Raw genomic sequence first — 27,293 nt, forward strand, 5'->3', positions numbered from 1 at the left:
GTGCTGACCATATTTAAAACCCATTCTGTTACCTCATATTAGCTTTATTAACATCATCACTGGTCCCCTCTTTAAAGGAGTGCTGACCATATTTAAAACCCATTCTCTTACCTCTTATTAGCTTTATTAACATCATCACTGCCCCCCTCTTTAAAGGAGTGCTGACCATATTTAAAACCCATTCTCTTACCTCTTATTAGCTTTATTAACATCATCACTGGCTCCCTCTTTAAAGGATTGCTGACCATATTTAAAACCCATTCTCTTACCTCTTATTAGCTTTATTAACATCATCACTGGTCCCATCTTTAAAGGATTGCTGACCATATTTAAAACCCATTCTCTTACCTCTTATTAGCTTTATTAACATCATCACTGGTCCCATCTTTAAAGGAGTGCAGACCATATTTAAAACCCATTCTCTTACCTCTTATTAGCTTTATTAACATCATCACTGGCTCCATCTTTAAAGGAGTGCTGACCATATTTAAAACCCATTCTCTTACCTCTTATTAGCTTTATTAGGGTTATCACTGTCCCCTTTTATTTATAATGCAGTGTCACAAGGACGGCCGAAGTAGGCAGCGTCAGAACCAGGAAAAGGAATGAAATACACAGACAGTGTCACAAGGACGGCCGAAGTAGGCAGCGTCAGAACCAGGAAAAGGAATGAAATACACAGACAGGACAGATGAATTGAAATGATGATGGCGCTTGCTTGCTCCGGTTTATTGTAAATAAAACAGTTGAACAAACAGAAAACAACAGGACACGGCACTCTATGCCAAAATAAAAGAGACAAACAAAAACGGACTCGTACTAAACAAAAAGGTGAGTTTAAATAAACAAGTATCGTGCTGGTCCCACCAGCATGTAATAGCAATTGATATATCTAAGTTTCTCCTTCTCTCTCTCCCGTTCTCCACTCACCGAACACCCAACCGCGAGTATGTGAAAATGTGCATCTATATATACTGTTGTGCTGGGATTCAATTACCAATTAATTATTCACTTGAATCCCGGCACATGAATTAATAAAGTACAATTCCCCGTGCTCACATATTATTACTTTTTACTTGCACGTGAAGTGCTGTGCAATCCTCGTGCCTAAATACAAATATACATTTTAAACACTCGTGTTACACAGACCTGTTTATATCCTGTGTACCAATATCTATGCACCAACATTTAAACACACCACACGCAACACATAACAGATAATATACACAGGGGCGGGCACTTTGTCACATGCAGTAGTGAGGCTGCACTTGGAATACTGTGTCCAGTTCTAGTCACCACAGAACCAAAGTGACACTGTGGCCCTGGAGAGAATCCAAAGTTGAGCAACCAGACGAAAGGATGAATGAACTAGTACTGACAGGACTGAGCTACGAAGAAAGGATGAATGAACTGGTACTGACAGGACTGAGCTACGAAGAAAGGATGAATGAACTGGTACTGACAGGACTGAGCTACGAAAAAAGGATGAATGAACTGGTACTGACAGGACTGAGCTACGAAGAAAGGATGAATGAACTGGTACTGACAGGACTGAGCTACGAAGAAAGGATGAATGAACTGGTACTGACAGGACTGAGCTACGAAGAAAGGATGAATGAACTGGTACTGACAGGACTGAGCTACGAAAAAAGGATGAATGAACTGGTACTGACAGGACTGAGCTACGAAGAAAGGATGAATGAACTGGTACTGACAGGACTGAGCTACGAAGAAAGGATGAATGAACTGGTACTGACAGGACTGAGCTACGAAGAAAGGATGAATGAACTGGTACTGACAGGACTGAGCTACGACGAAAGGATGAATGAACTGGTACTGACAGGACTGAGCTACGAAGAAAGGATGAATGAACTGGTTTTTCAACTTAGAACAAATAATAATTAGAGGGGACTTGACTGAAGTGTTTGAAATCTTTAAAGGAGTTGACAAAGTTAACCCTAACCAATCCTTTAAACGCAGCACAGAAACCAGGACCAGAGGACAATTGGAAATGAAATGGAGACAGACTTAGGGCAGAGGGAAGGGGGACCCTTCTTTACACAGAGAGTTTAAAGAAGTCTCCTACCCTGTCCAGCGACACCATACTTTCACTGCAGTTGTTGTTTTGTCACCTTGAACGGCCTCTTGTAGGGACCTCTGCCTATTTTGTTTCAACACAGGTAGGTAGAGCTGTAGTGTGAGGCATGGCTATCATTTCATCGCTCTCGTTTGGATGCTGTGCAAAGTCTATGCATCCTCCCTCTTTATCACTTATACCCACAGGGGATTCAGTTAGAACTTCTGCTAAAATTACGGGGATAAGAAAGTAGACCGTTTACTCCAGTTCGTCGGCATTCAGGCACAAGGAGCTTTCAGAAGCACATTAAGTGCATGTATCATTTAGTGTACTGGGCAGCCTGTAGACGTGTGTGCTGGAAAATGTTATTGCCTCTAAAAGAAACAATAATATTGAGATCCATCTTTTAAAGATGCTGGTGGACATTTAGCAAATGGATACTGCCTTTATCAGTGGCAGTATTACTTGAGGCTTTTCGGTTTGTGACATGCACAGTTGTTCCACTGCAGCGACAATGAGTGGGAGAAGTACAGGCGTGGAAAAGTACAGAGCAGTTTAGAAGCAGTTAGGAGAAATTGCATCTTGAATTGCTTTAATCAGAAGACAGAGGACATTGGGGAAGCACAGCATCAGATCAAAGTCAAACAGCCGAGTGTGTTTTTCTGATAACAAACAAGCTGAAACTCAGAGCAGCTGATTCAAATTCAGCGCCGTTTTGAGACACGGGCGAGGGGAGGAGCCAACAGCACAGCAGAACAACGCAGTTAAACGAGCCAATCTTCACAGCGACAGCGAGTGGGAGAAGTACAGGCGTGGAAAAGTACAGAGCAGTTTAGAAGCAGTTTGAAAGCAGGTTGACGGCTGCAGAAGAAACTAAACTTAAAAAAAAAAAAAAACCCTCAACATGATCTTCAAGACAGTAATCTGTGACACCTGCTTGATGTGGGAAATCCGAGAAAACCCAGCGGAGCTAAACCAAGTGTGCGTAAAGTGCTGCGCGATACAGGATTTGCATAAACTAGTAAGTATGCTAGAAATGGAGCTGGAAGAAGTGCGACAGCAACAGGATCTTGAGGAACTGGCACACCCACAATTCATGGAAGTCTGCATCACCCCTAACAGACTGAAAGCCACCAGGGAGATAGAAGGTCAGAACAGCTGGGTTCAGGTAGGCAGAAGCAGGGAAAAAAAGAAACTTCGTCAAACACAACCACCAGAAATCAAAACAACCAACAGATTTGAGTCACTTCAGAATTTTGATGAGCAGAAACAACAACAAGAGAATGAAAGGAACAACATCCAAGACCCTATGAACAGTGGTGACCAGACAGCAAAAAGAAGGGAGGTCATGATTGTTGGGGACTCCATATTGAGAAACACAGCAAGTTCAATTCGCAGTTTGGACCCCCTTACTACAACAGTGTGCTGCCTTCCGGGAGCCTCGGTCAAGCACATCACTGAGAACGTGGACAGGCTCCTAGAACGAACAGGAGACGACCCGGTAGTAGTCGTCCACATCGGTACAAACAACATTGGAAGAGACAGACCAAAATCCCTGCAAAATAAATTCAGAGAGCTAGGAAGGAAATTAAAAGAGAAAACCAAAACTGTGGTATTTTCTGGTATACTACCCGCACCTTGCAAAGGACCATATGGACAGCTGGAAATAATTAATCAAAACGAATGGCTGAAGATAAGATGCACATGGGAAGGCTTCACCTATCTTGATCATTGGACCACATTCTACAACGAGGACTATCTGTATAGACGGGACGGACTGCACTTAAATAACAAGGGAACCAGTCTACTTGGAGAAAAGATCCTCGAGCAGGTTCAGAAGCATTTAAACTAGAAAGGAAGGGGGGAGAAATCAACAAAAAAACAGAAGGGAGACCGCATCAAAACAAGAACAACAACTCAGGTAAGACAACCATTAAATGTATTTATCTAAATGCTAGAAGTATCAGAAACAAAATTATAGAACTTGAAGCTACTGCACTAACAAGTAACTATGATGTGATAGGTGTTACTGAAACTTGGTTGTCTGAGAGTGATGGGGATGAATATAATATTTGCGGGTATACACTGTATAGGAAAGACAGGCAGGACAGAAGAGGAGGAGGGGTAGCGCTATACATAAGAAACAGTCTTGAAGCCCAGGTGTTAAACCTGGACAAAGAAAATAAAACCGAATCAATATGGGTCAGAATAACGGACAAAAATTCAAAGGGCATAATAATAGACCGCCAGATTCAGATGGTGAGCAAAATAATCTGTTATACAATGACATTAGAAATGCATGTAGCAAAGGGGGAGCCATACTAATGGGGGATTTCAACTTCCCCCATATAAAACGGGAAAACCGGTGGGGAGCACGAAGGATGAAATAGAAATGGTGGAAATGACAAATGACTGCTTCCTAACACAATTTGTCAAGGCACCGACTAGAGGGGAGGCATGCCTTGATTTAGTCTTTTCAAATAACGAAGGCAGAATAACTAAAACAGAGGTCAGAGAACCACTGGCAAACTCAGACCACAACATGGTCTCATTTTAAGTGTTTTTTAAAACCCCAAAAGTAATGACTAAAGCTAAGGTTTACAATTTTAGAAAAGCAAACTATGAAGGTATGAAACAGAGACTAACAGAAGTAAACTGGAATAAAATAGAGAAAACACCCACAGAAGAAGGATGGTTGTTCTTCAAAAATGTAGTATCAGAGGCGCAAAACAATTACATCCCTAAAGTAGACAAATCTAAATGTAAAACTAAATTGGCAAAATGGTTTAAAAGATCAATTAAAAAAAATATTCAGGGAAAAAAGGCACTTTACAGAGCATTAAAAAAGGACCAAAAAGAAAGAGTACACAGAACTGCAAATGCAAGTCAAAAAGGAAGTTAGAAAGGCCAAGAGAGAAAGAGAAATGAGCATTGCTAAGGGAGCTAAAACCAATTCCAAAATGTTTTTCCAATATTACAACAGCAAGAGAACATTCAAATAGGAGATTAAATGTTTAAGAGATACAAATGGGAAAATCGCAGAGGAAGAAAAAAAATAGCAAATATATTAAATGATTACTTTTCACAAGTTTTTACAAAGGAAGATACTGACAACATGCCCCACATGTCATCCAGTTCCTATCCAGTTTTAAATAACTTTAGCATAAACAAGGCAAAGAAGTGTTAAAGGGACTAGGAGCGCTTAAAATAAACAAATCCCCTGGGCCGGATGAGATCCTCCCAGTAGTACTCAAAGAAATGAAAGAAGTAATTTACAAACCGCTAACCAAGATCATGCAGCAGTCTCTTGACCCAGTGGTGGTACCGACAGACTGGAAAATTGCAAACGTAATACCGATCCACAAAAAGGGAAACAAAACTGAACCAGGTAACTACAGACCAGTAAGCCTGGCTTATATTATATGCAAACTTATGGAAACTATAATAAGATCCAAAATGGAAAATTACCTATATGGTAACAGGGTCCTGGGAGACAGTCAACATGGTTTTAGGAAAGGGAGATCGTGTCTAACTAACTTGCTTGATTGAAGCTTTTGACAAAGTCCCGCACAAAAGATTAATTCTCAAATTGAACTCAGTTGGAATTCAAGGAAACACATGTACATGGATTAGGGTGTGGTTAACATGTAGAAAACAGAAAGTAGTGATTAGAGGAAAAACCTCAGAATGGAGTGTGGTGTACCACAGGGATCAGTATTAGGTCCTCTGCTATTCCTAATCTACATTAATGATTTAGATTCTGGTATAGTAAGCAAACTTGTTAAATTTGCAGACGACACAAAAGTAGGAGGAGTGGCAAACACTGTTGTAGCAGCTAAGGTTATTCAAAATGATCTAGACAAGATTCAGAACTGGGCAGACACATGGCAAATGACATTTAATAGAGAAAAGTGTAAGGTACTGCATGCAGGAAATAAAAATGTACATTATAGATATCATATGGGAGATACTGAAATTGGAGATGGAATCTATAAGAAAGACCTAGGAGTTTTTGTTGACTCAGAAATGTCTTCATCTAGACAATGTGGGGAAGCTATAAAAAAGGCTAACAAGATGCTCGGATACATTGTGAAAAGTGTTGAATTTAAATCAAGGGAAGTAATGTTAAAACTGTACAACGCACTAGTAAGACCTCATCTTGAATATTGTGTTCAGTTCTGGTCACCTCGCTATGAAAAAGATATTGCTGCTCTAGAAAGAGTGCAAAGAAGAGCGACCAGAATTATTCCGGGCTTAAAAGGCATGTCATATGCAGACAGGCTAAATGAATTGAATCTGTTCAGTCTTGAACAAAGAAGACTACGTGGCGGCCTAATTCAAGCATTCAAAATTCTAAAAGGTATTGACAGTGTCAACCCAAGGGACTTTTTCAGCCTGAAAAAAGAAACAAGGACCAGGGGTCACAAATGGAGATTAGACAAAGGGGCATTCAGAACAGAAAATAGGAGGCACTTTTTTACACAGAGAATTGTGAGGGTCTGGAATCAACTTCCCAGTAATGTTGTTGAAGCTGACACCCTGGGATCCTTCAAGAAGTTGCTTGATGAGATTTTGGGATCAATAAGCTACTAACAACCAAACGAGCAAGATGGGCCGAATGGCCTCCTCTTGTTTGTAAACTTTCTTATGTTCTTATGTACTTCTAATAATTCCTGATGTGCTGCATTTCATTTTCAAGCAAACCAAATAGGTATCATGAACACAAGCTAACGACATTGCTCTGAAACCTCTTAAGTGGAATTGAGTATTGAGGCCATGTCCAAACAGTTGCATGGTGGGACATAAATCTAATTCAATTCTAAATGAAGACATTTAGCATGATTACTGCAACAAAACACCAATTATTGTCTGTAATGAAACCTGTCCCTCCATTGCTGTTCCAGTGCTGATGTTTCATGTGAATATTTTAGCCAGTCTGTTATTTAGACCCCCATTCATTTAATCTGTGCTCATATGGAACACATTAGCCTGCACATGAGTGAGATCAGTCAATCTGGGGACCCCAATACACAGGCAATCTGATTGCTCCTCAAATAGACATTACAATGCAGCAAACTAGAGTCAATAACAGTTACTGCTACTGAAGGGTGTATCAGCCATCTAAATACAGTAATGGTTGAATTGAAACTGCTGTCAAGCCCTCTCAGCAGGCATCAAATTACGTTTAAGCATATGTGAGGAGTTGTAATAGGAGTCTATAAGGTGCTGTGACAGAAATACAATGAACCTGGGTTGTAAATCTCTCTCCCGACCTGTGAGGGCTCTAAGTGAGGACAGTTTTTTTTTGACAGGCCGGCTTGACAGTTCTTTCCCTGGGTCGGGAAGTCGGTCAGTCTCGAAGAAGGTGAGACTCCGTTGCAAGAACATATCAACCTGGAATGGAAACAGATTGTAAAGGCAGCTGCATTCGTTTTCCAAGGGGTCATGCGTGACAGCATATAAGGGAGACGGAGAATCGTAATCTGTTCCTTCGCATTGGTTTGTAGTGAGTAAGAGCCAGAAGGACAGTAAACAGTATATTTAAACTGAAATCGTGAGTGTTGTGTTTTTGTTTGTTTGTAATTGTCTCGTCTTGTCTTGTACATTACCAGACAGTTAATACAGTTCTGGGGCTGTCCCAGGGGCCAACACGAAAGCGGACAACACTGCACCTTTGTCACAAATAAAACTGTATTTGCACCACTAGCATTAATTCATGCACTAACGGACTTGTGTATGTGTTTTGTGTTTTGCGTGGGTGTAGAATAATAACAGGATTATTATTTGTGGGGCAAAACAGGGATTATAAATTAAGTTATACATGCCACTGCATTACTCACCTCCATTATTATTTGCTGTTTGTTTGTTAAGACACTGGACTTAAAAAATAAATCAAACAAACCTTTTTTCACCTGGATTACAATTGTCTGTCTGTTCTTCAATCACCTGCACCTGCACACTATCAACCACTTTGCCACAAGAGCTCATTCAAATTCCTGATCTAAATCTGACAGGCTGTTTTTTCTGGAGGTTGTATAACAGATTAGGGTGCAGCTGGAAATCTTTGCCTATCATTGGTCTCGTAACCTTGCTCAGCACGGAAGGCGCTGAGGGTGTGACTAGTGTAAGGCTTTCTCGGGTCAGGCTCAGCTCGGCCCGCAGCAGGGTCAGGGTTGAAGCTGACACCCTGGGATCCTTCAAGAAGCTGCTTGATGAGATTCTGGGATCAATAAGCTACTAACAACCAAACGAGCAAGATGGGCCGAATGGCCTCCTCTCGTTTGTAAACTTTCTTTTGTTCTTATGTTCTTATGATGAGGCTTAAAGCTCTTTAGCCATAAATGCAGACAAGCATAGTGCTTGTCTTTAGCATAGTGGTTAAAAAGCTTGCTTATGGTGTGCAAGGTCACCAGTTCACACACAGCCTCCTCCCAGCCATTGCATACATACACAGTCATACTTCCTATAAGCTGTTCAGGGTGGTGGCTACAGAGCTGCACACCAAGAGTATCAAGATACCCAGACGCGTGACTGTTTCCAGCTGCTCACCAGCGTTGATTGTCAGACCTCTGTGTTCATTTCATTCCGTGTAACAGATTTTTCATGTGCATTCAATGAGCAAAAACAAATTCTGTTTAGGGCATACAGAGATTGGAAATGACAGTGTAATTACAGGTATACAAGCTTCTGTTTCACTATCTTAATTATTAAAATCTGATTCCCCGGTATACGTCAATAGTCCCTATAGGTAACGCATGGCTCAATAATGTGTCTATCAATGTATGTATCTTTACCATTGACATTTCCACATGGTATTTATAAGAATAGATCAGTGTAAGTCATATAGAGTATTTGGTCAATAGGTGGCTGTGTAATTCTTTGTACATCAGTCCAATAATTAAGATCAGTCGATCAATCAATCACCTTGCCTGTTCTTTCAGGGTTCTGGCATTCTGGGGGTGTGGAGGAGAGCAGACTCTGAGACACTGGCCTCAGGCTCTTATTGTATTCCTATCAGTGAATCCCCCAGTGCATTCATCTCCTGCTTTCACAGCAGCAGGTTAGCAAAAGGTTGATGGCAGCACTCTCTTCTTTGTATGTAAAGAAGCAGACTGATTAAACAGGGCTCCTGAACACGCATTGATTCTGTCTGAGAACATTTGTTTCATCTTGGTTTGGTCAACATATTTGGAGTCCTGCATGTAGTTGAATAGACTAAAGAGGCCAGCAGGGATAGATATGGTTTCTTCTTATTAGTAATGTGCATGGCATGTCAGATGCAGACAGGCAAAAAGAACTGACTCTATTCCGTCTTGAACAAAGAAGACTATGCAACGATTTGCTTCAAGCATTCAACATTCTAAAAGGTATTGACAGTGTCGACCCAGGGGATTTTTTCAACCTGAAAAAAAAAACAAGGACCAGGGGTCAAAAATGGAGATTAGATAAAGGCACATTCAGAACAGAAAATAGGAGGAACTTTATTACACAGAGAATCATGAGGGTCTGGAATCAACTCCCCAGTAATGTTGTTGAAGCTGACACCCTGGGATCCTTCAAGAAGCTGCTTGATGAGATTCTGGGATCAATAAGCTACTAACAACCAAACGAGCAAGATGGGCCGAATGGCCTCCTTTCGTTTGTAAACTGTTTTATGTTCTTATGTTCTTTACTCTGTGCTGTCCCTCAATGTTGTCCTGAGGACACTGAGGTAGATTACTCTGTGCTGCTGTCCCTCAATGCTGTCCTGAGGACACTGAGGTTGATTACTCTGTGCTGCTGTCCCTCAATGCTGTCCTGAGGACACTGAGGTTGATTAGTCTGTGCTCTCCCTCAATGCTGTCCTGAGGGCACTGAGGTAGATTACTCTGTGCTGTCCCTCAATGCTGTCCTGAGGACACTGAGGTTGATTAGTCTGTGCTGTCCCTCAATGCTGTCCTGAGGACACTGAGGTAGATTACTCTGTGCTGTCCCTCAATGCTGTCCTGAGGACACTGAGGTAGATTACTCTGTGCTGTCCCTCAATGCTGTCCTGAGGACACTGAGGTAGATTACTCTGTGCTGTCCCTCAATGCTGTCCTGAGGACACTGAGGTAGATTACTCTGTGCTGTCCCTCAATGCTGTCCAGAGGACACTGAGGTTGATTACTCTGTGCTGCTGTCCCTCAATGCTGTCCTGAGGACACTGAGGTTGATTACTCTGTGCTGCTGTCCCTCAATGCTGTCCTGAGGAGACTGAGGTTGATTAATCTGTGCTCTCCCTCAATGCTGTCCTGAGGGCACTGAGGTAGATTACTCTGTGCTGTCCCTCAATGCTGTCCTGAGGACACTGAGGTAGATTACTCTGTGCTGTCCCTCAATGCTGTCCTGAGGACACTGAGGTAGATTACGCTGTGCTGTCCCTCAATGCTGTCATGAGGACACTGAGGTAGATTACGCTGTGCTGTCCCTCAATGCTGTCCTGAGGACACTGAGGTAGATTACTCTGTGCTGTCCCTCAATGCTGTCCTGAGGACACTGAGGTTGATTAGTCTGTGCTGCTGTCCCTCAATGCTGTCCTGAGGACACTGAGGTTGATTACTCTGTGCTGCTGTCCCTCAATGCTGTCCTGAGGACACTGAGGTTGATTACTCTGTGCTGCTGTCCCTCAATGCTGTCCTGAGGACACTGAGGTAGATTACTCTGTGCTGTCCCTCAATGCTGTCCTGAAGACACTGAGGTAGATTATTGTATGCTGTCCCTCAATGCTGTCCCCCTACAATGCACCTCCCCTACCAGAAGCAGACTGGATGTTCTCCTCAAAGGAGAAGTCTCATTCAAATCATATTCATCTTACCTGAATTCTGCCCCCCTGGTTAACTCTGTACTGTTCTGTTTTTTATCTTGGTACTCCCCTGTCTAGTCCCTAATGAGTGCCGTCTTGCTGCCCTGTGATTCTGTCTCAGAAACCTGCAAACAGATGTTATTTATAATAATAATTAATCAAATAAGACTTCCCCTTTAACATCATTTTTGCAAATATATCATTGACCACCTGGAGGCCCTGTGTGTTAAGATACAATCTCAGTCATGGAAACTGCAGTTACAATAGTCAGTCACTGTACCGTGTAAAGAGGTAGTGGAGGATTCAAGATCACCTGTATGGTTTATACTTGCTGTGACTGTATCAATGTTCCTCTTTTAACACTCACAATTCAATCAGAATCACTGCAGGAAATGGTACAATTTATTAACGTGGTTTAATCTTTTAATTTCTCAGTTTGTCGGGGGTTGGTTGAAAAAGCCAAGGAGCTGAGTGATTGATGCTTCTCTGTGAAACTGCCTTACTGGTATTGATGCTTCTCTGTGAAACTGCTTGTAACAGGAAGAGGAGCCCTGTACAGTATCGTTTATTAATTTTTAGAACAGAGTCTTCCCCTCCGCCCCTGTGTTATTTTGTATTTGTTTATTATGATGTATTTATGTATTTATATATGACGGTGAAGTGCTGTGTTGTTTTGTTATTGTTTTTGTTTGAGTGTGTTCTGGCAGAGGCGAGGTAGCAGCTTGTCCTCTGCCAGGAATAATTAAAAAAAAAATGTGCAGAAGGTGGCCATCTCCCAAATTAATTAAGTGATTAATTTTTTGCTAAATCAGGAGATGATCACCTGTATATAAACCTGCAGCTCTTTCCACTCTCTGTGGGTGTTTGGAAGTAAAGAACGGGAGAGCGAGAGGAGAGAGAAAATTAAAAGTAAAAATAAGATATAGGAATAGTGAAGGCGATTGCCCAGCCTGACCTATATTTGTCCTACTAATGTTTGTGATTTGCTTTTGTTCATCTTTTTGTTTTGTTTGGGAGCAGTGTGTTTTGTTTTGTTTTGGGAGCAGTGTGTTTTGTTTTGTTTGGAAGCAATGTGTTTTGTTTTGGGAGCAGTGTGTTTTGTTTTGGGAGCAGTGTGTTTTGTTTTGTTTTGGGAGCAGTGTGTTTTGTTTTGTTTGGGAGCAGTGTGTTTTGTTTGGGAGCAGTGTGTTTTGTTTTGTTTGGGAGCAGTGTGTTTTGTTTTGTTTGGGAGCAGTGTGTTTTGTTTGGGAGCAGTGTGTTTTGTTTTGTTTGGGAGCAGTGTGTTTTGTTTTGGGAGCAGTGTGTTTTGTTTGGGAGCAGTGTTTTTTGTTTTGTTTGGGAGCAGTGTGTTTTGTTTTGTTTGGGAGCAGTGTGTTTTGTTTGGGAGCAGTGTGTTTTGTTTGGGAACAGTGTGTTTTGTTTGGGAGCAGTGTTTTTGTTTTGTTTGGGAGCAGTGTGTTTTGTTTTGTTTGGGAGCAGTGTGTTTTGTTTGGGAGCAGTGTGTTTTGTTTTGGGAGCAGTGTGTTTTGTTTGGGAGCAGTGTGTTTTGTTTTGTTTGGGAGAAGTGTGTTTTGTTTTGGGAGCAGTGTGTTTTGTTTTGGGAGCAGTGTGTTTTGTTTGGGAGCAGTGTGTTTTGTTTTGTTTGGGAGCAGTTTGTTCTGTTTTGTTTTGGGAGCAGTGTGTTTTGTTTGGGAGCAGTGTGTTTTGTTTGGGAGCAGTGTGTTTTGTTTTGTTTGGGAGCAGTGTGTTTTGTTTGGGAGCAGTGTGTTTTGTTTTGGGAGCAGTGTTTTGTTTTGTTTGGGAGCAGTGTGTTTTGTTTTGTTTGGGAGCAGTTTGTTTTGTTTGGGAGCAGTGTTTTGTTTTGTTTTGGGAGCAGTGTTTTGTTTTGTTTGGGAGCAGTGTGTTTTGTTTTGTTTGGGAGTAGTTTGTTCTGTTTGGGAGCAGTGTGTTTTGTTTGGGAGCAGTGTGTTTTGTTTTGTTTGGGAGCAGTGTGTTTTGTTTTGTTTGGGAGCAGTGTGTTTTGTTTTGTTTGGGAGCAGTGTGTTTTGTTTGGGAGCAGTGTGTTTTGTTTGGGAGCAGTGTTTTGTTTTGTTTTGGGAGCAGTGTGTTTTGTTTGGGAGCAGTGTGTTTTGTTTTGTTTGGGAGCAGTTTGTTCTGTTTGGGAGCAGTGTGTTTTGTTTGGGAGCAGTGTGTTTTGTTTTGTTTGGGAGCAGTGTGTTTTGTTTTGTTTGGGAGCAGTGTGTTTTGTTTTTTTGGGAGCAGTGTGTTTTGTTTGGGAGCAGTGTGTTTTGTTTTGTTTGGGAGCAGTGTTTTGTTTTGTTTTGGGAGCAGTGTGTTTTGTTTTGTTTGGGAGCAGTGTGTTTTGTTTTGTTTGGGAGCAGTGTGTTTTGTTTGGGAGCAGTGTGTTTTGTTTGGGAGCAGTGTGTTTTGTTTTGTTTGGGAGCAGTGTGTTTTGTTTTGTTTGGGAGCAGTGTGTTTTGTTTTGTTTGGGAGCAGTGTGTTTTGTTTGGGAGCAGTGTGTTTTGTTTGGGAGCAGTGTTTTTTGTTTTGTTTGGGAGCAGTGTGTTTTGTTTGGGAGCAGTGTTTTTTGTTTTGTTTTGGGAGCAGTGTTTTTTGTTTTGTTTTGGGAGCAGTGTTTTTTGTTTTGTTTTGGGAGCAGTGTTTTTTGTTTTGTTTGGGAGCAGTGTGTTTTGTTTTGGGAGCAGTGTTTTTTGTTTCTTTAATAAACGGCTCATGGCGTATCTTTTTGCAGCGCAGTACTTTTCTTTGTTTTCCTTCCTGCACTCTGGCCTGACGTCACGACTTGTCAGCTTGTCACACTGCTTTACTGGTATTGATGCTTCTCTGTATAACTGCTTTACTGGTATTGATGTGTCTCTGTGAAACTGCCTTACTGGTTTGTACAGGCAACTCATTTATACCCAAGGCTATGCACCAGTCAGCACTATAGCAGAAAGGAGCGCATATTCCTGTTAATACTGAACTTTCCAGACGTGTCTCAAGGAAACAACAAATCAATTAGACCCAGATGGTGTTTGTCTGCTGTAGAGCCAGCTCTGCTCACCCCCTGCAGTCACTGCAGCCAGAGAGCAGCACATTCTCCACACTCTCTTAGCAGCAAAGCCGATGCATTGGTTAGGAGAGAATAAAAGCTTTTATAGGAAAGTCAGCTGTATGCCACAGTAATGAATTGGCAAGAATGAAAGGAAAGGCAAGGGCTGGATGCGAACTGTAAATCATGTTGTCGTGCATATTTACTTTGTATATCTAGGATTTATGCCATAACTGTGTCCTTGCCAATTACCATTAAATAAAATACCCATTATAGCTCATAATAAGAACATAAGAACATAAGAAAGTTTACAAACCAGAGGAGGCCATTCGGCCCATCTTGCTCGTTTGGTTGTTAGTAGCTTATTGATCCCAAAATCTCATCAAGCAGCTTCTTGAAGGATCCCAGGGTGTCAGCTTCAACAAAATTACTGGGGAGTTGATTCCAGACCCTCACAATTCTCTGTGTAAAAAAGTGCCTCCTATTTTCTGTTCTGAATGCCCCTTTGTCTAATCTCCATTTGTGACCCCTGGTCCTTGTTTTATTTTTCAGGCTGAAAAAGTCCCTTGGATCGACACTGTCAATACCTTTTAGAATTGTGAATGCTTGAATTAGGTTGCCACGTAGTCTTCTTTGTTCAAAACTGAACAGATTCAGTTCTTTTAGCCTGTCTGCATATGACATGCCTTTTAAGCCCGGAATAATTCTGGTCGCTCTTCTTTATCTTTTTTATAGCGAGGTGACCAGAACTGCACACAATATTCAAGATGAGGTCTTACTAGTGCATTGTACAGTTTTAACATTACTTCCCTTGATTTAAATTCAACACTTTTCACAATGTATCCGAGCATCTTGTTGGCCTTTTTTATAGCTTCCCCACATTGTCTAGATGAAGACATTTCTGAGTCAACAAAAACTCCTAGGTCTTTTTCATAGATTCCTTATGCAATTTCAGTATCTCCCATATGATATCTATAATGTACATTTTTATTTCCTGCGTGCAGTACCTTACACTTTTCTCTATTAAATGTCATTTGCCATGTGTCTGCCCAGTTCTGAATCTTGTCTAGATCATTTTGAATGACCTTTGCTGCTACAACAGTGTTTGCCACTCCTCCTACTTTTGTGTCGTCTGCAAATTTAACAAGTTTACTTACTATACCAGAATCTAAGTCATTAATGTATATTAGGAATAGCAGAGGACCTAATACTGATCCCTGTGGTACACTGCTGGTTACCACACTCCATTCTGAGGTTTCTCCTCTAATCAGTACTTTCTGTTTTCTACATGTTAACCACTCCCTAATCCATGTACATGTGTTTCCTTCAATCCCAACTGCTTTCAGTTTGAGAATTAATCTTTTGTGCAGGACTTTGTCAAAAGCTTTCTGGAAATCCAAAAAAAACATGTCATATGCTTTGTAATTATTCATTATCGATGTTGCATCCTCAAAAAAATCAAGCAAGTTAGTTAGAAACAATCTCCCTTTCCTAAAACCATGTTGACTGTCTCCCAGGACCCTGTTACCATATAGGTTATTTTCCATTTTGGATCTTATTATAGTTTCCATAAGTTTGCATATAATAGAAGCCAGTTTTACTGGTCTGTAGTTACCTGGTTCAGTTTTGTTTCCCTTTTTGTCGATCGGTATTACGTTTGCAATTTTCCAGTCTGTCGGTACCACTCCTGTGTCAAGATACTGCTGCATGATCTTGGTAATTGTTAACCATAATAAACACAATACCTCAATAAGAACTAACAATTCTGGCTTAATTATCCCTATATTCATGCTGAAAAGAGATTAACAATTAATATTATGTAAGTTTAAGTATTTCAAATCAATCATAAATGTATATTTGTTATAAGACAAAAAGAAACCTAACAATCCAAATTCTTATTACATTTATTCATATTCTCAAAGAAAGAAGAATAAAGGTTTGGCTTCATAGTTAAAAATATATATATATTATATATATATATATATATATATATATATATATATATATATATATATATATATATATATATATATATATATATATAGTGACAACTCTGGAAAGGTTTGGTGTGTTTGTCACTTCTCCAGACCTTTTACACTGTCCTCTAGCACAAAAGAAAGTCAAACTTCCAGGAATGCAAGTTAAACAGGATGGTACCTGTGTGTTTATTATTTACAATACTTCAAAAACACCCAAAATAAACAAACAAAAGCTTAACTCCTTAATAGAGTACTAACTATAACAGAAAGATTCCCTAACTAACTGTCCGGGTAGCTAAGCTGCTAACCGGTTCCAAATACCAGGACTCTTTTCCAGCTCACTATCTCACTCTCCAACTCTCCAATTTTCCAACTCTCCAACAGGTTGACCCTGCCCTTTTTAAAAGGCTCCCAATTGTTTAACTGATGGCAGCTGTTCAATCAATTACACAATCACCTTATCTAAGTATGCCATCTAACATGGCCTCCTGGGAACTGAAGTCCTGCTGCGCCAGATCGGCAGGACTACGTTTCCTTAAAATGGGTACAGACTGTGCATAATCCGTGGCCCAAAATATCGGCCCTCGACCACAATGCTCCACACTTCATTACATATATATATATATATACAATATATATATATATATATATATATATATATATATATATATATATATATATATATAAGAAGAAACAAAATAAAACATTCAAGGAAAAGTAATGCATTGTTAAATGTTCATAATAAATCCTTGATGTGCTCTCTGGTCATAGAGTTCTGCATTAGTGAAGCAGTCTTTCGTAGTTCATCATGCATTGTTTCGTTCAGTCATGCATTATTTGTACATGCGCTAGCTTCCAAATGGCTACACATGTATAATGTTCAGCATCTAGATGCACATTACGTATTGTGACGATTTCAATAGCATGGCTTCAGTTCAGTTACTTGTAAACACACAATATAAGTATGATACTTATTCTGTTGGTGCAATGTTTAAAACAAAGTCTTCTTAACATGATCATCCTCTCTGTGGAAGCTAGATGTGCAGCAGCGCAGTGCAGTATCTCCGTGAAGTCTGTAGGCAAAAGCTTTCATTGTTCTGGAGGGATCTTCTCTGGGACATCTTTGAAGGTTACATCATTGTGTTTTCGTTGAAAAACTTCAGAGTTTGAGTTGAGAGCGATGAGATGTTTTGAAGAAAGAGCAAATCCCATGAGCAAAAGCGAATCCAGAGAGATCCCAAAGAGAAAGAAAATCCTTGTTTTGAGTTTAAATAACATGAAGTATAGACGTTCCCTGGTACTGTAAACAAGTCCTTGTTGGTCCTTCCATTTGTTCACAGTATGTGATAGACAGTTGCATGTCACACAAAAAGGATGTGTTAGAAATGGAATGTATCCACCTATTTCGTTATCAAAGGATTTTACATTTATCATTTAAACCTCCTATTCAATATAACTTTAGTTACATTCATTGGAGAAGCATACAAACTTCAGTTTCATTCTCTATACAAAATTTAAAAAAAATAATACACAAGAGTTATTTATGAGGTTTAGCTTCCTTTGTTTATGGGAAACTAATAATATATGCAACGGCGCTGTTTGTTTGTTTGTTTGCGTGGCCCTCGAGCTATACCATAGTTAACAGTTATGCCAGGAGCAAGCAACGTCAAAGCATTCAGTGCACTTTAATGCACCACAACCGAAGTAAAACTTCACTGCCATTCAAATATATAATTATTCTATCTGTCTGACTTTAAGAATAAAGAACGAGAGAGAGAGAGTTCATCTTGAAAAGAACAGGGATGCAAATACCCTAAAAAACGTATTTCAAAAGAAAAATTTAAGGGAAATAGAGATTACCATCCAAATTCCAAGGTAATGCAACAGTATTTATTAAATTGTATGGAAGCATATGGTAGATTATTGCATGTGTTACACACATTCATTTATTGATAGTTGTTGTTTCTTTTCTTTGGTATTTGTATTCTGCTGTCGGTTCACAAAATGGTAACAGTATCACTTCTTGAAAGAATGTATCAACCGTTTGTTTAGAACTTTGGTCAAAAGGTGCTTAAGATGAGCACAACATGAGTTTTAGCACTGATAAAATCTGACTGGTTTCATGACAGTGAACACCAGTAATTAATTAACACTAAACCGCCACGGTAGTCATTTTGACGGTTTTCCCGTTTAAAATTTAAATTACTCTGTGTGTGTTAAAGATCCGTGGTTGTCTGTTCTTTACCTTTCCTAAATATATGTATTAAATATCCTGACACGTTTGAAAGTCAGAATTGCAAAAAATAAATAAATAAATAAGCACTTCACCTAGAACTGCCAAAAGTAGTCATGTCAATGACTTTTGACAATACATGCTTTTATTGTCAATATAACCTATAATACGGTATTTTTTATATGTATACAAGCCGTTTTGTTATATCTACAGTACCTTGAAAAAGTATTTGCCCCCTGTCTGATTTTCTGAATTTTTGCAAATTTTTCCACATTGAATTTGGTCAGATCTTTTTGTGGGTTGTAGTAGTATATAGAGGGAGCCTGAGAGAAAATGATACCAAAGTTTGGTGCTTCTTTCATTTGTTTGGTGTGCAAGGTAATCAAATGTGCAATCTTCACGTCTGAAACGTTGCCTGTTTCAAGCTAAACAAAACAATACATGGACAAGACTGGATGGCAATGTGTTACTTATGCTGATGTAACCATGCTTGGGAAAAGGGAAGAATGTTACCAATTACATTTTTTTTATTTCACTGTAATTAGCAAAATAGTTGAAGAAAAAAACAGCCTGGTTGGAACAGTAAACAAAGCAAGAAGTGAGTTTCCACCATCTGTGCAAAACTTAGTACTCTGTGAAAGCAATCACAGGGTCCAGTTGCTGTATTTTAAAATATAGTGGACATGGCAACCTTCGAGGAAAATATCATCTTATGATGCCACCCACAGAGCTTTGGCAGAAACATTTTGATCAGAAAGCTGCAAAGCGGCAGGGAAACGCAGCTCAGCCTGGATACAGTGCGCATTAAGTGACACATGCAACAAAAAACAATGCCAGGTAAATAAATGCAATAAAAATCAAATATCTCATTTCTGTGCCCAATAGCAGTATGTGGTAAATACACACAAGCTGATAAGCATTACATCTGTCTGGATTGTGCTAATATGGGGGTTACTTTGAAGTATGTTCCCCTGTATGTGCATCCCTGTTGCACAATGTGAACAGAGTTATTTTCTTTTTTATAAATAATGATTTCAATTTTACAATTCTGTATGCAGGCCTACATATAACCAGTTTACAGTTGGTTACACTATTTTCTTTTGAAATGTTTATTTTATTATAGTTTTCATTTTTTGAAGTCGTGCTATGCAGAGTAGGCTAATGTGAAAAAAAGCCTTTTGTGTTATTTTTGTAAACAATTACTTTGTTTTTATAATTTTGCATGTACATATAGCAGTTTACACCTGTTTGCACAATATCTTCTTTTGAAGTGCTTATTTTATTATAGTTTTTCATGTTTTTACGCCATGCATTATATGTGCTAATTTCGAAAATAAAGCCTTTTATGTTCTTTTTTCATTTAAATACAGTGTTTCTGTTATGCAGATGTTAGATATGAGGTTCATAAATAAATCCTTTGAGTTGTATCTGATAGTTTGTGTTTCATTTTCATATCAAGGCTGTTTAAAATATACCCATCAAAATGACTACCGCTGACTGTTCTAGTAGCATAAACCCAGGGGTTTTAGTGTTAATCAGGATTAAGCTTTGCCCCCCCCCCCCCCCCAAAGTTTTGCTGAATTGGCGCTACTGAATAAAAGGATAATATTCAAAAATAGTTATTAGTTTAAAATATTAATTTAAAACACAATAAACACTTCAGATTTATTTGGAAACTTACCTAAAATAATGTTTTATTAAAAGTTATGTAATTCAAAATGATTCTTAAAGCATTTTAACTAACTTTTAAAACAATAACGGTACAACAGCATTGTAGCTTGGTGTAGCTTTTTTTTTATGTGTTGTTTTATGTTCAAGTTTTATGACACCTTAGGAGAGTAGACAATAAGTAACATTTTGGAAGGTGAGTTTCAAAGAGTTAACACAGTTTGTGGCCTGTGCCTTGGTCTAATCAACAAGCTTTGAAGTAGATCTGGTGAAGAATGTTCTGGAATCGGTGTTAACAACCCAATCATCACACAACTAAATCTCTGGGAAATGCTTATATTAAAATGAATTTAACCATGAATTTCCTTAACAATGTGGGTCAAAGACCAACCTCTTACTATTTGACTGAAGAGCAAGCTAGATGTAAGTACTGTACAGGTCTTTTGCTGATGTCATTATTATTAACTCATTAGCAACTAAGAGGGGATTCATTTCATAATGCTGTAATCATTCGGGGGTATACACAGAGCATTGTCACACTTCTGGGGCTGTATATGGGGCAGTGCTGGGGACACACAGGGGTTTGTCATCCTGCTCTATAGGGGCAGTGCTGGATAACTGCTCTATAGGGACAGTGCTGGATTCTTACTCTATAGGGACAGTGCTGGATTCCTGCTCTATAGGGACAGTGCTGGATTCCTGCTCTATAGGGACAGTGCTGGAGTCCTGCTCTATAGGGACAGTGCTGGAGTCCTGCTCTATAGGGACAGTGCTGGAGTCCTGCTCTATAGGGTCAGTTCTGGATTCCTGCTCTATATCAGAATGGAGTGTGGTAACCAGTGGTGTACCACAGGGATCAGTATTAGGTCCTCTGCTATTCCTAATCTACATTAATGATTTAGATTCTGGTATAGTAAGCAAACTTGTTAAATTCGCAGACGACACAAAAATAGGAGAAATGGTAAATACTGTTGCAGCAGCAAAGGTCATTCAAAATGATCTAGATAAGATTTAGAACTGAGCAGACACATGGCAAATGACATTTAATAAAGAAAAGTGTAAGATACTGCATGCAGGAAATAAAAATGTGCATTATAAATATCATATGGGAGATACTGAAATTAAAAAAGGACTCTATGAAAAAGACCTAAGAGTTTTTGTTGACTCAGAAATGTCTTCATCTAGACAATGTGGAGAAGCTATAAAAAAGGCTAACAAGATGCTCGGATACATTGTGAAAAGTGTTGAATTTAAATCAAGGGAAGTAATGTTAAAACTGTACAATGCACTAGTAAGACCTCATCTTGAATATTGTGTTCAGTTCTGGTCACCTTGCTACAAAAAGGATATTGCTGCTCTAGAAAGAGTGCAAAGAAGATCGACCAGAATTATTCTGGTTTAAAAGGCATGTCATATGCAGACAGGCTAAAAGAATTGAATCTGTTCAGTCTTGAACAAAGAAGACTACGTGGCGACCTAATTCAAGCATTCAAAATTCTAAAAGGTATTGACAGTGTCGACCCAAGGGACTTTTTCGACCTAAAAAAAGAAACAAGGACCAGGGGTCACAAATGGAGATTAGACAAAGGGGCATTCAGAACAGAAAATAGGAGGCACTTTTTTACACAGGGAATTGTGAGGGTCTGGAACCAACTCCCCAGTAAAGTTGTTGAAGCTGACACCCTGGGATCCTTCAAGAAGCTGCTTGATGAGATTCTGGGATCAGTAAGCTACTGACAACCAAACGAGCAAGATGGGCCGAATGGCTTCCTCTCGTTTGTAAACTTTCTTATGTTCTTATGTTCTTATGTTCTTATCATCATCATACCCATTTCACTGTATAGATTTCACTGTATAGAGTCACGCCCCCATTGGAACATATTAGCAGCAGCTACACTTAGCATTTTTCTGAGAGTGGTCGGCTACGAACAAAAGTCACCTACAATTTTCTGATTGAGGCAATTACAAAAAAAAATACAAAATATGAACATCATTTATATGTTTTAATTAACATCATACAACCAAAGAAATTGCAAAATAATATTGTAAAAGTATCACAAGCCATAACAGTAGTACAGTGTTTCATATTAGATTTCGAAATGTCACTTTTTTTAATTTTTGTCAGTTTTTCGGTACCCTGAGGGATGAAATGGTATGTTATTTAATATGTTAACAAGGTAACGTTATTCAGTAGGTTCATTCGACTTCATGAAGCAAAATGAGTTCATTCAACAGGGTGATGATGCAAAGCTTTTAGCCACAGCTGTAGCCTCGCTGCATGGGCTACAGACAGACCCGCGTGAATCCTCTGTGTTTATTCACGGATTTATCCTCTCTTGGCTCAGCAGTCAGCAGAACCCTGCTGTGACCCTGATGAAGTTGTGGAGGGGCAGGATCTTGTGTGGGTGAGCTGTTATTCACAATGAATTTCCTTCTCAAGCGCCACTTACAGCAAACAAGCCAGTTAAAGAGTACTCGTCTGGCATTGAACAACCAGGTTCACATGGCTGCTAAACACCATGCGGGTGCGTCTGTCTGTTACAGGGTTTACGAGCAACAGCCAAAGACACATGTGTTCAGGCTGGAAGAGCTGTCCATTTGCAGCTATAGTATTGAACTGCCTGTCACCCTTAATAAAACACCATCAGATTCAAAATGCAAATCAAACATCAGACCTGCTGTCTATTTTTTCAGCTAGGGCGAAATGAAGGTAATGTTGTAAACCATTAATTATTTAATAATAATAAAAAATGGTCCCAATAACACCTTAAAGGGGTCAAACCCACAACAACCAATCTGCCATGTGTTACAGACATTGCTGTGGTGATCTGCCACTGTCAATCCAATCTGCCATGTGTTACAGACATTGCTGTGGTGATCTGCCACTGTCAATCCAATCTGCCATGTGTTACAGACATTGCTGTGGTGATCTGCCACTGCAATGTCTGTAACACATGGCAGATTGGATTGACGGTGGCAGATCATCACAACAATGCCTGTAACACATGGCAGATTGGATTGACAGTGGCAGATCACCACAGCAATGCCTGTAACACATGGCAGATTGGATTGACAGTGGCAGATCACCACAGAAATGTCTGTAACACAATGGCAGATCACCACAGCAATGTCTGTAACACATGGCAGATTCGACTGACAGTGGCACATCACCACAGTGGATAAAATATTAGAAATTCTACATGTTAAAAAAGCGGGTGTGGTCACTGGAGTGCGATGAGTTGAACTTTGTCCCCTGTCCTCCACAGGAGCGCAGAGTTCATCAATGATATTCACACCACACTTGTATATCGAGGACCCTAAAACACCCATGTGTTTTTTTTTCTATAAAGAGTCTTTCAAATTACATTTGCCAGCGAAGTTCAGCACACCCTTGAAAATCAGACTCCAAAACGGTTTAGGTTCTGATTATATTCTAATTTGTAATCACAAACACTTCGAAGCGTGGGCAGAGTGTTTCCTTCCATAGTGATTGGTTTATTTTCTTCTTTATATTATTCATATTTTCATTTTTATACATGCTCACATTGATACAAGTACACAGACTGGCCTGCCCCTCATCCCTGCTGGAGTGCCTCCGCAGCTCACTGTCGTCATGGTAACGCCACCAGGGCTTCTTCCCTCAGGGTCTTGTATTGTTTAGTTTTCATTTACTTTCATCCGCCCTGCAGTAAAAATAAAGTGCTACTTGGTTGGCATGGTTACTTCTGCAAGAAGCTATAGCAATCGTGGCTGTGCTTCTGTCACAGCTGACAGTCGCTGTACTGTGTAGTCTGGTTTTGTTTTTCTTTTGCACTTTATTGATGATTGTTCTTTTTGTCACATTATTAGCTTTGTATATTTTTCACAGTGTTTGCTTTGAGATGATTATTGTTTATGTGTGGATATTTTCTTTATTGTTTGCAGTGTTTACCCTCTTGTAGTGGAGATTTGATTGTGTATTATTTAATCGTGTTTGTGTTAGTTGTCATTTTCTTTTATTCACGGGGAAGGGATTGTGATCAGTCCTCATTGCCCCAAGGGCTCACAATCAGCCACAGGTGCATTCACTAGAGAACCCCATTACTGTCATTGACAAGGGGAACCAAAACTCACCAGAGGGAGCACGGGTTGCTGGTGGTGCCTGGAGATCGGGCGGACAGGACTGAGTTCCAGAGAGCTGCAGTCTGGTGAGAGGGTTCCGAGTTGAGGGGGAACTGCTTCAGAATAATGCAAAGGGAATCATTATGGATATTTATGTATAAGACTTTTTCACTGGCTGTGAATAACAGTTTATGTGAATAACCTTGAATCCCCCTGAACAAAAGAAGAGCTCAGCCTCCTGTTTTTTAACACACGTTGAATGGATATTGAAACGTTTATAATAATGTGGAACTTTCCGGCACACTTTCATCGTTTCAAGGCCAAGGAATTGAATTCTTTAAGATAGTCAACATTCTGTCTCTGCAGCTGCTGCCAGTTTAATTAGACTGTTTAGTTTTTAATGTTTGAAATGTCCAGTCCATGATGCCATTAACAAAGGTTCCTATACTAGACATTTTTTAACAAAAAAGTATCTATCTATCTATCTATCTATCTATCTATCTATCTATCTATCTATCTATCTATCTATCTATCTGTATTGTACCAACTCTGTGTCTGCTGTAACCACGTTCGGGGAAGGTTCTGTGACCCAGGGCACGGGCAGGTGTTCGGCGATGTCAGAGACGGGAGAATCGCCACCAATCAACCTTGGACGAGGAAATAATTAACAGAGTACTGCTGGGCAGCTGAGACGGAGAGGCAATCTGGAGTCGAAGAAAGAGCACATAAGCAACACTCAAGGGGTGCAGAAGAAAAGTGGGACTGTAAGAGAGAGAATCCAGAGACTGAACTGGATAGTTGTAGCACACAGCTGAAACAGTGTGATTTGAAATTGTCATTTCTTTTCTTATTTGTCACAGTCTGAGTAGCACTATGTTGCTCGGCTGTATTTGTACCACTGTCTGGTAAAGCAATTCATTTATCCTGTCAAGTGTAGAGTCTCGGCTTAATAAACCACTGCATTCGAGAACCTGAAACCTAGTGTGAGTCTGCCTTCATTTCCATGCAGTGCTACACTTGTGTACAGAAGTGAGATTATGGACTCTGTGCTGCGGGACATGGAGGCGAGGATCCAGGCTGGATGAAAATGACACTGCCTACAGAACGGGTCAAGACAGAGGCAGTCACAGGGAAGACCGGACCCAGAGTCAGGCCAATGAGGAAGGGGGGACCCATGTAAGCCGCCCAAATTCAACAGCAAAATCACCTGGGAGGCCTTGCCATGCCTATTGACCCTGTCACTGGGGTAGGGGCTGGACCCTGGGGCATTGCATCGCCTTTTCAGGAGCACCTACAGTCTGGGCTGCTCCGCAACGAGCTGAAGCAGGAAGCTGGGGGAGCCACTGAGGGGACAAGTGATCCAGTTTTTGGAGGCTCTGGGACCTGGGGAGGTCCAGCTAGCCCAGCTGCACACGTTGTGGGAAACACTTGAGCTGGTGACCGAGAGAGTAGGTGTTTGGGCCCCCTGCGAGATTGGGGAGGTTGAGAGAGGCTGGCCAGTGGCCCTGTATGCCAAGATGGAACAAGGGGAGGACAAGAACAGCCAGTTCACCCCACCAGGCTCCCGAAACTCGTCGCCTTGATTCAGGCCACGTCTTCATAGGACCTTCGGTCGGTTGGTCCCCACACAAGCCTGTGTTGGGGCTGTGGACAGCCGGGACACCTGCAGTGCCAGTGCCCAGCAACCACCACCCCGTCACACTACACAGTGCCACTCCCAACTAGGGGAGCCCAACAGCACAGCTGGGTGAGTGAGGCTCCATACAGCAAACTGAAATGACAGGTAGGATAACAACGTATGTGCCTAATATGAAACGTATTTATATATATATATATATATATATATATATATATATATATATATATATATATATATATATATATATATATATATATATATTACTTTTAGAAAAAAAAAACATTTCGGTTTTACAGGTTTGTATGTATAAGTTTACACATGTTTACACAATAGTGTTCAGTGGAACTGCGTCTGTGTTTACAGCACAGCTCCTGGATGCAGGCGCAGTCAGCTGGCAGACGCGTAAGCTCCTCCATAGAGTGCAATGCAGCCCTCATACTGGAAGCAGTGTTATATTTTATTTTTATGTAGTATTAGAAACAATGATTTTAGTTTCATAGTTTTGTGTGTACATGTACCCGTTTACACCTGTACACACATATATGTACATACCCGTTTCTTTTGAAATGTGTATTTTATTATAGTTTTTCACTGTTTGTAGTCCTGCTGTATATGCGCTCATTATAAAAATAAAGCAATTTATGTTTAATTTTCCATTTAAATATGGTGTTTCTGTAATGCAAATGTTAGATGTGATGTTCATGAATAGAACTTTTCAGTTGTATCCGATAGTATGTCTTTCATTTTCATAACGAAGCAGTTTAAAAATGTATGGGTCAATGTGACCCTCGTGGTGGTTGTAGGGTCGAAAATCTGGCGGTTCTAGTGCTAAATGATCACAGATGGTAAGAATAATAATAACAGTCTGGATAGCAATGAATGGTGCATGAAAGTTAGGGCTAACAAGTCCAGCAGATCAATGTGATTGAAAACCAAACAAAGTAACAAAAGAACAAAAAATACAGGAAACAAAGTATCAAATTAAAGTAAAAAAAATCTGCACAGAAAAGGAATGATCGCAACAACAGATAAGGAAGTCCATCAAAGACTCTAGTAATGATGGGGATTGTAGAAATTGAAAACATCGGTAGGTTGAAATTGAACCAGTCCAGTAGTGCTGAGTAGAATGGTGAACAGCAGTTGAAAAAAAATCAGGAGGCTCCGAAGAAAATGGAGACTGTCATACATAAAACAACAAACACTAAACTTAAACAGGTAACAGTGAAACAAAAAGAAGAGTTTAGACAAAGTGTAGGATACAATAATAAAAGAAAGAATGACTGCACTGGAATTATCTAAAGTAGTTTAGGTTTACTTCAGAAGCATTTAAATTAGAAAGGAAGGGGGGGGAAAAATCAACAAAAAAAAAACAGAAGGGAGACCACATCAAAACAAGGGCAACAACTCAGGTAAGGCAGCCATTAAATGAATTTATTTAAATGCTAGAAGTATCAGAAGCAAAATGTTAGAACTTGAAGCTACTGCATTAAGATGTGATAGGTTTACAGAAACGTGGTTGTCTGAGAGTGATGGGGATGAATATAATATTTGTGGGTATACACTGTATAGGAAAGACAGGCAGGACAGAAGAGGAGGAGGGGTAGCGCTATACATAAGAAACAGTCTTGAAGCCCAGGTGTTAAACCTGGACAAAGAAAATAAAACTGAATCAATATGGGTCAGAATAACGGACAAAAATTCAAAGGGTATAATAATAGAA

General features: G+C 40.0%; 1 long non-coding RNA gene across 1 annotated transcript in view; it reads left to right on the top strand.

The window, feature by feature from the left end:
• The first annotated feature begins 24,011 nt into the window (after positions 1–24,011).
• The window catches only part of LOC121314843, a 29,411-nt gene continuing 26,129 nt past the window's right edge, over positions 24,012–27,293 (top strand). Inside the window, exon 1 of the long non-coding RNA XR_005950170.1 lies at positions 24,012–25,717. This is a non-coding gene — a long non-coding RNA (uncharacterized LOC121314843). The remainder of the gene's footprint in view (positions 25,718–27,293) is intronic.

This window comes from Polyodon spathula, chromosome 1 (assembly GCF_017654505.1).
Source record: "Polyodon spathula isolate WHYD16114869_AA chromosome 1, ASM1765450v1, whole genome shotgun sequence".
In the NCBI taxonomy this organism is placed as follows: domain Eukaryota; kingdom Metazoa; phylum Chordata; class Actinopteri; order Acipenseriformes; family Polyodontidae; genus Polyodon; species Polyodon spathula.